The sequence below is a fragment of the Symphodus melops genome, assembly GCF_947650265.1.
Source record: "Symphodus melops genome assembly, chromosome: 11".
NCBI classification, from domain to species: Eukaryota; Metazoa; Chordata; class Actinopteri; order Labriformes; family Labridae; genus Symphodus; species Symphodus melops.
In genome coordinates this window covers 16,345,303-16,357,813 of record NC_136701.1, presented here as the reverse complement: position 1 = coordinate 16,357,813, position 12,511 = coordinate 16,345,303, and positions in this window count along the sequence as shown.

The window sequence follows — 12,511 nt, the reverse complement described above, 5'->3', positions numbered from 1 at the left end:
TTTGGCACTGGTATGAGTTCTTCAGTTTCTCTTTTTTACTGATTTCCTCTTTCACAACGGTCAGATTACCATTAAAAAATGTGCTGGCTCGTGTAAAATATATAAAACTTACCTTGTTAAGACGACAACTCCCATGTTAACCTTAAATTATTCCTCAGTTCTTGAACCTGTTCTGTTATTGTTTTCTTTGTTTCTCTATGCAGCATACAGCAGTAACTGTATACGTCCTGCGCATGATGCCTCCACTGCATGTGGTTCAGTTGTTTAATATTATGATTTATCAGTTGCAATATGTTCAATGTTATTTTTATAGAACTGGTCTTGGTGTTGACACCCATTAATATGATTATATTAGTTTACATAAACTTTGAACACTTCTGTCAGGAGGATGGATTCTAAAGCCAAGAATTAACAACAAGATGTATCACATGCTGACAAAGTTCATTTTTAAGTACACACTGTACAAGATTTACCACTAAAGCACATTTCTAAGTCGTGTAATTAGAAAAAAATGTTAATTTTTTTGCAATGATTGTGAACATGCAAACAAAGCCAGTTATTATGGTAGTTTCAGAAGGTGTCAGTAAACAGTGTTTACAAACCGCTCCTTTACTTGTAACCCAGGCTACATCAAAGCATGACTAACCAAAGAACAAGAGAGGATGAGCGGAGTTCAGTCTGTGAGGGAGATTTATTGAGCAGATGAATGGGCCGACATTTCGGAAATGCATCTTCTTCAAAGCCGGCTCCCAATAGATCTGAGTCAAACTACAGAGAGCTCCCTCTCTGTTCTTTTCCCCTGGATAGCCACCATCCTACAAAATCTTGGCTCAGCATTCCCTACAATTGTATTTACTCGGAGTTGTGCCTCTGTGTTATGAGCCAAGATTCACCTGAGGGCAAGCAATGTCGTAATCATGAGCTGTCCGCCTCTGTCTGGATTGTCTCTGCTGTCTGTGAGAGTGATGTCATCTAAACTGTTGCACAAATGTCAATTTCTCAGCCCTCTCACAGGCAGTAAATAGAGACTAATAATTATTAGTGTCATCAGACAGTATGTAAGCTCTAATAAATTCATTCTAATGTAGAGACCTAGAGTTTTTGCAGACACTAATGTATTTTAATACTATGCTATGAGCTTGTGATGGATTTTTATTGGGCAAAAAGCCTTTAAAATGTTTTAATGTAACACAGTGACGATACAATGATAATCACCTCTCTATCTTAAACCCTGAAGGTTCTTGCTTCTTTCAGCTCAAGTCAATTCTACTGTTGCTACTTGAACATTTTTTGAAAGAACAAAACAATATGGCAGAGTTTTTCCCAGGTTTCATTTTCTGTTTACATCAAGCACTATGGACAAACATAATAAAGATATGAATGCTTTGAACAAGACTTTGTTATAATTTGTCTACCTTTCATGTAGTCCCAGGGCAAGTTAACAGTGCTGTGCCAAATAAGTTAAATAACACATAAAAGATGGTTTAAGTTACGTTCAATTTAAATCAAATCCCCATATTTATCATTTCAATATCAAAACCCTTTTCAGATATGTTCTGAATGAAGTCCAGAAGTATGCTGCAGGGAAATCAAACTGCAGATGTAGCTCCCGATTAGGAACATCTTTTCCGTATTAACAGAAGACATAGCTTCTTTATTTATTTATTTTTCTAGCCCACACGACATTTGGTAGCTTTAACATTTAGTCTCCTACGCTGGAAACGGTCGGTTCTAATGACACAGGCTGGAAACAATGGTGCCACTTCCAGTGCTTTGGCTGGAGCGTCCCGTGGGGAAGCAAATAGTTTTAGGGAATTCATGAAAGTTAATTTATGTGGTTTCAATATCGCTGAGTCAGAAATGAAAAACAGATGAATTCATAGTAAAAGGCCACCACAGGCCCAAAGCTGTCTTAGAATAGTGCTGCAGACTTACACATAACATCAGCATGTTAATGTAATTATAATTACGGATGAAGAACAGGTATAACCTGAGGCTAATACATATCTTGATTCAACACTATTTGTATTTCCTCCAAAATGCTCCTTTATCTGAAAAATCAACGTTTCAATCAATCTTGTTGAAAGTGTTTTTCTTAAATAGCTCCTACATTGTCCATTAAACGCTCATCCATCATCCGACTTCTAATTGAACAGCTCTGTTTCCTGACCACACACCAGGACACTCATGCACACTGACCAGATGCAAACAATAAATATTAATGTGGCACTGAAGCTTTACTGTGGGTGGAATAACAAACAGATGTGAGTGGATTTTCAAGTCCACTCAATTAATATGAAATACGATCAATTGAGGCCATGTGCTGACATGAAAGACTAAGTTAACTACCCTGGAATTAAGTAATACAATACGTTCTGTCATAATAGTCAGTTAAATGTGATTATTATAAAATGTGATGCCCTATTGTAGATAGCACATGCATGTTCCCCAAGTTCAGCTGTCAGTAAATGAAATTCTCAATTGATCATAACTGCGATAAGCAGTGCTTGGATATAAACCGGAAACTGAACTTGTAATTGAAACTGTTAAACAATCACACTTATGCACTGATCTTTGTCAGTGTTTGGGAGAACATGAACTTGATCTGCTAACGCGACATAACGCATTTATTTCTACTACACTACTGCTTTAAGGTTAATATTTTAGCAGGCACACTTGTCATGATTCATGGTTTTCTGTGGTTTTTGTCGTATGTCACTTTTCATTACAGGCCTAGAACTCATTATTATAGTTTAGCCAGGTCTGTTTACATTCAGCTCTTGTTTATCATTTTGTAGATGACCCACAATCTGAAATCTACTTTTGCCATAAGGTAAGAATCCCTCATCTCAATTATGCCCCTCTGCCCCACTGCTTTATCAACCTTAGCTTCCACTGTAACGAAAGCAGCATTACTGCCTTCAACCAAACCCAGGCTGTGTTGATGCAAACTCCGGGTAGTGACATAGCAGAAACTACCTATCCCACCACAAGGCCACTTCTGCAACCTACAACCCAACTGTGGACAAGCAAATACATCATTGGAGTTGTCAATTGGGAAACTTCCTTTCACCCATGTTTTGTCCATAACCCTTTGGGAAGGCCAGACAGTGAGCTCCAGCGTCTCAGAGTCATTTCCTCCATGCTGGCACTCACCGCCGTCAATATAGAGTAACCTCTAGGGTTTGCAACCATAAAAGAGGCTTAAAAAGAATCAGAGACGTAAAATTAGAATATAGCTGTAGCTGAATATTGATCACAAATTATGTACTTATCTTTGACATGAAGATTGCAGTGCATCATTAGAACATATAAGAACTTTCCTTGACAGTGGATCGATTTGGGATTCTGGTTCATTGTGAGCAAAGGAGCAAGTAGTGTGATGTTACTTTAAGGGAAGAAGAAGAAGTTACAGAAAAATACAAGACTCCACTGTTCACTTTTTCTTTTTTTCTTCTTTTTTTTTTTACAAGCGACAGTCAGTGTTCGTTTCTCCAAGCAATGCAACTGTTGAAACTGAACTTCCTGCCCTTTGTACCCAGAGTTAAGTTGATACTATCTCTCGTGCAAAGAGTGTAAGCTTTGTTGCATGGCACAGTCCTGAAGGCAAACTTCTGCTACCAGTCTGAGCTTGATTTTTTTTTTTTTTTTATATGGTTTTATGGGAAAATGTTGACCAAGGAACCTGCCAACAGAAGAGAGCCTGACGAGTTGAATTATCTCTTTAGGTTGTGGGCTCAGTTCTTCTTCTTGGATAATACAGATTGAACAAAGTAGAGATTAAACCCAATTTGGATTTCTCTGTGATCCCATCCAAGTTACCTTCTAAACCTAAACAAATCTGTGTAGTTGGGATCTGTGTAGTTTTTAAAAGCGCTCACGAATGATTAGTTGTTTTCAGAACAAAAATCAAACACATCGTTAGACAAACAATGTGTTGGTATTTTGATTCAAAGGAATTGTTGCCTTTGATACCTAGTCCTTAAAGACTGTAGAACAATAAGACAGTTTGCAGGTCATGTGTTGTTTTATAATCCTTCTTAAATGTGTCTTGAGTTGGACATGTGATCACATTACATGACTTCACATAATTTATGATTCTAACTTTTGGAACTCATTCTTTTTTTGCTATGCTATTCCACCCTTCTCTCTTTTTTCTTGTAAACACACTTTCTCTTTTTAATTCCCTTACACATACACAGAACATGTAATTCAGTTAACCACAATGAATCACGAAACCATTTCCACAGAACCATCCACTGAAACATAAACAAGCTATAGATAACTTTCTCCAGAACTAATTGACACCAAGCCCCTTCATTACATCAGAAGGGGGCTATCTGAAGACCTCCACGGCAACAGGCGCGCTACAAACAACTTTTAAAATGTAATCAAAGCTCTGGAGGTTGGCAAGATTTACAGATGTAACGCTTTGCTTAATTGAAAACATTACCCAGAGGATGTCACATCATATACTGATTTATTTTGCATTGTTTCAAAGGGCAGCTTTGTTGTGTCATAATTTAAATTCTTATAAATGCACTTACAATGTTTTCCTTATACTATACAGCTTGTTGTCAAAGTTTATGAGCAAGACAAAATGTGGATTACAGTTTGTTTTCATGCTGTCGATACTTGTTTTAATACCTAAACAACTCATGGTGCTGATCTTTATTTGCATTACAGATCAAAACAAAGATTTTAAATACGTTTCAGGAAGTAAAAACAGCTCTGGGGAATACACAAAAAAATTAAACAAAGGAATCTGATACTGCAGACCAACATTTTTACTATCAACTCATGCGTTTTTGTCTCAGATCAAATTAAAACATTCCCAAATGTCCCTCATGGAGATAATTAACCAGATCAACACCTTAACAATGCATTCTTTGTGCTGATGTACTGGATGCTTCTGACCTGAGAAAAACACACAACTGTTTCCCACGTGTACATAATACTCAGGCTTGCTGACTACTGCACATTGTCTGCTTTGTTTGTGTTTACAGTTAATGTACTATACAGCAGAGGTGAGGGCCAACAGGTATTCATGCCAGCTGGCAGGCTTATCACTGTGACTGCCACTCTGTCTATTCTCATAAGTTGCAATCCTTCTCATACTCATAAATACAATATAAATGTCATTCTGAATCATCAACAGCCAAAAAATGAATTACTTAATTCAAATCCATGATCCCAATACATTTGTCCCTGATATCTTTGCCTATAAGAATATCTTTACCCAGATGTGAGCTAAAGCCTTCAATAAAATGTTGAATGCAATATATTTGACCCGGCTTAATTTTGCTGTCTTCACTTCTTCCCCCACCGCACATTGTTGTAGTGTCATGAAGTAAGTAGCAGATTGTTTGCAATCCTCTGTAGTAAATAGGGCTTAAAGGATTTATCTATATCAATGCTGTGTGATCCCTTTGTTTGTTTCTTTGTTCATTGCACTAAGTAACTGGAAACCTTGTTGGTTACGGGAATGTGAAAAAACTATTTTGTGGCTTTTTTACTGTAAATTAGGAATTTTCATTTGCTCTCTTACATTGGACTGAAGTCTAGGTAACAAAGTGAACAAGTAAACGAGTGAACAGGGTTCATCTCGAACAAAGTAACTGGACTAAAATAGCCTTTTTAATGTGCCCTGCATTAAATTCTTTCAAATCAACACAAGGGTTCCACCTTACTTTGTTTGGCTTTAAAGGAAGAACACAAACCAACAAACATGCCTGATTTTAAGGTCTCACACGATGAACAGGTGTTGTTAAGCAGCGCTAAAAGATTGCACACTTTATAAAACAAAGGGGAAGTCTCTAATAGGCGAGTCCGTCACAGTTCATTCCAACCATTCAAGGCCGATCACACAGCCAAAGATAGGGCTGCTACAGAGTAAGCCTTCGTATTTAGAGACACATTTTCGGGGGGATTTTATTGGACCAATTTAGGCAATTGAGGATTTTCCCTTAAATAAGATGGTTCAATTTAAAAATGTACCTTTTCCGTCCATTCCCAGCCCTGGCTGGTTACAGTTGTAAAATGGCAATAGATTCTGAGCTCAGGATCAGCAGCAATACACATTTTATATCAAAGTAGGAAAGCAGAATTGCACAGAAAGTAAAAGGTAGTGGACGTAGATGGGAAGGTTGCTAAAACTGCCCTGTTGCCTCCAAAAATCAGGTGGATCTATTAGTTGTGAAAGTTTTCAGAAAATGTATGAATGACCCATGTTTTTACTTGATTTCATGATTTAGTCATTTATAGCTGCAATCAAAGTAACATTGATGATAAGGATGGAAAGTCTTTAAGGAATATCTCCTACTTTGTATTTTAAATGTTTAAGTCTTTGACACCCCTAAAAAAAATCACGTTTACCTGCTTCACTCAGAGACAGCTTTAGAAGTCTCTGATTTTTTATTGCCTTTTCCCATCATGGCCAGGGGACTACAGATGAAAACTAGCTTTCTGACTAATTCTGGCTTTTTTTTTTTAAACCATGTGTAATCACGTGTTTTATGAAATTTCACAGTCCCCTTTTAAATAAACTTATATTATCTCTTTTGTTGACTGCTTACATACTGTATACTCTTGAGTAATTAATTTCACCAGCCAATAATTCCCAGCTAATTATTAAACAGCACAGAACCTCCTTACTCCTTCCAGCTTAACTTTATTTGTACAAATATGATCAGTTGTGGCTCCCAAATAAGGTGGTGAAAGGGTTAGCATATTAAAGCTTCAAGTTTGAGGTCAATATATTGTGTATATATCCTGGAATATATTGTGTTCAAAGAGCAAATCCAAGAGCAGGGCTGCCTAAAACCATGCATGCTATCTGATAGAAGAACGGTTTTTACTTGAGTTTTCTAATTCTATTTAATTTATCTGGGCCTGGGCCTTGTGGAATGCCACTTTAACTTGATCTTGTGTCTGTTTTTTTTCTCAACCGACCAGATGGCTTATTTCTTTTAATATTTAAATAAATAATAAATTAGTCAAAAGGAGTTCAACTCTATTGTGAGTGTGGCCGTATTTAAACACATTGTGGTAGACCACAGAAATCAGGAATGGACATTAAATAATAACTTGGTCAGCTCGCATGTTGTTCAGCAGATGTTGGCTGCTCTACAAAAAATCGGACAGAAAAGAGGCAGAGAAGATTTTGTGGGGGATTTTACGTTATTTATTCATGCAATAAAACAAACTAAAGTCTTGCATGAATACTTTCGTTGTCAGACAAAAATAATATTTTAGTTTGGAGGGCTTAATGTGGATCGGGCCACTAGTGTCAGCAAATATCAGCAAATGTGATCTCATTGATATGCATGCTGTATTGTCTTACTTTTATGTGTTATGAAACTTGTTCTTCGTGAGTATTTGAGTTTTGATGACTATGAAAACCCCATGTTATGATCAGCAGGACTAAGTTTGTACTTTATCTCAATTTAACTGCCTGGACATCACAATTTCAGATATAAACACACAACAATAAGTGAGATTTAAACAAAAAACAAAGCATTAGCCATGTTGTTGAACAAGTCTGTTTGTCAAATTGTATCAACAACTTAAAATAAAATTCAAATAGTTTATTAATTTTGTTGATTTCACGTGAATATCCCAAGCTGTATATGAAATTTTTAAAGATATATTTGTTGTTGCTGAAGTTTGGGTCCATTTAAAAGTCACTAGCGCTGTTAGTCCAGAAGTGTATTCCTTGGAATAACTGTCGTCCTCTATGAGGAGGACTGGAGCTTGGAATGTACAAACACTTCTGAAGCACCTGCTTTTAAAGACATCTCCACCCCACACTCAAGCAAACAGGGGGTAAAGTACACAGACAAGAAGACAGACTCTGCACTCTGGTCATTGGAAAGAATGTAATAGCATGGATAACAACTTTTGGTCTCCCATTAAAAAGTATCAGGTGACAGACAGAAAGACAGACAGAAGTCAAACTATTTTTTTTTCAATATGCTTGGATAAACATATTCCTTTTCTTTTTAATTATCTGTCCCTCTTGTCCCTCCTTCCCTTCCTCTATTCATCCTCTTTAAATACTTTGGTCCAACCCTTTACAGGAATGTCAAACAGCACTGGTGAGAGTAAGACATAAACGGGTCTACCTAACGTGAAACACACACAAGCACACACAAACACACACACTTAGAGTCTTCCACTCAAACACAGTCAGGAAATTACCCGATGTCTGGCTTTTGTTTGATTTCTTGAGAGCTTGTTTACCTCTCCTCCTCTCTTTGCGCTGAAAACATCAGCTGAACTTAACCAGGCTATGTATGCAGTATACAAACTCTTACCCTTTAACTACACCGTATCTAAATGTGTGACACACCTCCAATTTTATCAGGGGTGAAGGAAAAAAATCTGTTTGTTTACAAGTTCCCTTATTAACTGTTTTCCCTGATAGCTTACTATGCGACTTTGAGAGCCTCTCTTCCACTCTTCAGACACAGTCTCCACACTTGCCCTGCCCCTCCTGTTTAACTTTTAGGTTTCTGTGAGGCAGTGAGAGCAGCAGACAAGTGCTAATAAATATCTGAAAACAGGATTCTGTTTTCTATTTCAACTCGTGTTGCATTTCAAAGTATTACTCAGTCTTATCTTTTTGTCTTTGTAGAACAAAGTAAATCTTTTTCGGTTTTGGTTTGGTTCTCCTTCAGTTGTGCTCTTTCCACAATACTTTCCCAACTATGCTTAAAGACAAAGCACATGTGAGAGTGGGGCTGCCTCTTTTCGCCCAACGTGGTGGCAGACCTAACAGTTGGACAGGGAGGAGCTCACTTGAAAAAGAAAAAAAAAACAACGTGTATGAAACATGTTTGAGCGTCTAAGCAACGAAATATAGAAGCTCAAGAAAGCTCCCTTGAAACAGAATAAAGTAACAAGAAAAGTCAAAGAAGTTTTCACCTATAAGACTTGGAAATTGGAATATTATCATTTTCCTATATCTAAATATAATCAATCAAGAAGTTTGCGTAAGATAAACATATATTGCACATGAGTCACAAAATAAATAAATACCGCAAAGTATATTATGGTTTTAACCACACACAAATAAGGCACAGGCACAAATGTATCTTCTCTCTCTGTTGTGGGGTTGGAAAATATCAATTTACTACAGCTTGTTCTTTTAGCTGCCGTAAAATGTGTTTTAAGCGACATTTATGGAGTGATTAGTCCAATCAAATCCAACAAGGTCTTTAACACAAAATAGTCCAAATGAAAGCCAGTCTGTGGCTTCAGGTTTCGTGCGTGCTAGCGTGTGTGCGTGTGTGAATGTGCGTGTTTTTAGGATGATGGGAGCTGAACATTTCCAAGACATCTCTGAGGAATGCTTATGAACCTGTTAACAGCCTCTCGGGGTCTTCAGGGACTTCAGTAGCTTTAGAGAGAGCAAAAGGGGTCGACTTTAACCTTGTTTGTCTGATGACTTCCAGACCATCACGTGATGCTTCTCTTTTATGCTGCGTATTCCTCTCAGGGACCATCGTGGAGTTTATTACTCTTTGAGACAAAGTTTTTATGGCAGGGACTTAAGGTTTGACTGATTTATATATCAGAGAGAATTACTGGCCAAACTTTTTTGAAACTGCAATCTATCTATCTATCTATCTATCTATCTATCTATCTATCTATCTATCTATCTATCTATCTATCTATCTATCTATCTATCTAGTCTCTCTACTATGATAACAAACAGACTTTTTAACAGTTTTCAGCCGAATGTTCAAGACTTAAAGAAAGTAAAAAAGTAAAAGGAAGGAAAATGAAACATGGTCATCTGAGTTTAAGTTAAGCACCTGCCACATTATAACACCAGATTTATCTTCAAAAACATTTTCATTTAAACGTCAGCCCCAGTGCAGTCAAATTGATCTGAGAAGTGTTGACATTAATTTAATTTAAGTAAATTGTATGTGTTGTAATGTGCATCAGAACAACAAGGACACAAATAGACATGGACAAACAAAAAAAGCCACCCACACAGACTTTAAATATCCAGGAAACTTTCAGTTGGAAACAATCAGCCAACTGTGGGCCCAAGCAGTGACTGACCAAGCTCCTACAGAGACATAATCATGTAATTGAATCTCCCCTCCCGCTTCCTTGAAGACCTAACTGAATTACAGGTGTACTAACATTTGCCATTTGGGGTTTATTTTTAAAGCTACTTAGATTTAGCTTCTGCTGATGGCTGTGACATCATGTCTGGTCGGGATAAGATTAAAATCTTTTCCTTGGAAAAAAATTTTTTCTACAGATAGATGTGTTATTTTCAGTTTTGCTTTAAGGGTTTTTTTTAGACCTTAATATGTAAGTAAAAGAAAGTACCAAGAATATAACTAACTGAATCTTTAGGTCATATCTGATTGGGTCAGTTCCAGTTTCTTTTTTCTCTTTTTGCGCCCGTGCTTGTTCTCTTGGGAATCGGTCTAACTTCCTTGAACAGGCTGTGGTTTTAGTCGGATCGGCTTTTAGACTCACGTGATTCAGTATAAAATGTGAGGAGGACTTTGGGGTCTGCATGCCCCCTCTCCCCTGCTTTCTCTCTCTCTCTCTCTCTCTCTATCTTGAATTGTCAGCCTCCCTCTGCTCTGTGATTGCTTCAGCACATGTCTGTAGGGAGTGTGTTTTTCTCTGCCTTCTCTGAGCTGTTACCAGTCATCCACCCTTTACGAACAAAGTGCTCTAAATGTCAAAGTGATTTGACAACCAGCAGCAGCAAGACTAACCCAAGGTCACTCAACGATGTTTTTGTGGATTTGGTTGGCTCATAATTTAGATGATTTGACCTTCTTCCTGACTGCCAAGCTGTGAGTCAGGTTTGGTTGTGTTGCCCAAAACTCACAGAGAGGGCTTCATAAATCTTGGTAGTTCTCACATTTGCTATTCAAGGAAAGATGACCACAATGGACTTAAATACATTTTGAAGAAAAAGGATGAGAGAAACAGCAAGGTAAAAAAGCCAAGTAAGTCAAGGGACTGGATTCGTCTCACCACCAAGTTTGCTAATCTGCCTTCCTCATTTGTGTCTTTTATTGCTGTGGGAACTTCTGAAACAGCAGAAAGGAGGAAGGTTTCCAGTCCTTTTGCGGCATGACGTCCACAACAGGAGAGGGAGACACTTTCTCAGGAGCAGAAGCTGCTGTCTCTGGAGACACAGCCTCTCAGGGTTGTGTTTTTATCAGTTCTCTGGAGTAGCCTTCCCTGCAGTGAAAACTCTTGTTTTTTTCCTCTTATGAAGTACCTAAGAGGGAGTTTCTGGAGAAGGTGTGTTGGTTTCACTCTGTTACAGATCATAATAGATGACGTATTGGTGGAGAAGACCTTTCAGTGACCCAGGACAGTGAACCCTTCAGCACGAAGGACAAAAATGTATTCGCTAAATGGATCCTCAGTCGTCGTCTGTTTTAACCCTCTTTAATTTATGAATCGCAAATAACTTAGTCTGAAACAACATATCTTATAAGAGTTATTACACAATTTAAGAAGGACAACCGTCTTATCCTGAATGTCAATAAGACAGAGGGGATGGTGTTTGACCCCCATGGGGCCTTTCGTCAACCACAATCAAACAGTCAAACATGTCTCCTCATATAAATAACCTGGTGTTTCTAATGACAATGCCCTGACCTGGAACACACATGGAAACAGTCTTTGTAGTAGATACATTCCTTAAGTCGGCTAAGAGTTCGTAAAACAAGGTTTAAGTTTAAGGTTGTAAAAAAACTGAATGTTTCTTTTTTAATTGGGCCGTCAGAGAGCCATATCAGGCATGGTATCACAATATTTTTTGTTCAACCTGTCTGTGCAGTTGTTGTTAAACCAAACTGATCTGATTGCCATCATGTATGGGAAGTTAACATCACACATTCCTGCAGTTTGTTTCTGAACCTACAGTATTACTTGAAGGCAATAGGACTGTTTGTAACCCATCATGTGTTATTCAGAGTAGGAGCTGCCGTCCTCTGCTAAGAGGTTCAGAGGTCTCCACTTTAGACCAAACATGTTTAAAGATTCAGTCATCCCTGTGTCTGAAAAACTTTTAAATTGTGAAAAAGCAGGACTCTAATTTCTGTTTTGCGTTTTTGCAATGCTATTTTAAGATTCTGATGTTATTTATTTATTTATGATGTTCATTTTTTTATGTTTAATGTGAATGATGTCGAATGGGAAAGAGCCCAAGACAGATTTCTCATCAGAAGTAATCCACCTCCCATTTTCAAGGCCTTTAATGACAAAATCAGATATTGGCAAACAAGTGCAATGCTAAGAGTACATAACTCTTCACTTGATTTCTTTTCTTGGTGCTCAGGTTGCTAGCCAGACTTTAAATAAACCTTTCTGCACAAACGTAAAAATGTTCTGAATTTATTTTATCACACCAATACCGAGGCCATGTTCCAAGTCACTAAGTTTCCTTAAGAAGAATGATTAGCCCAGTTCTGGCAGGTCAGGGACAACCCTTACACGTGCATCCTTCCTTCTGTAT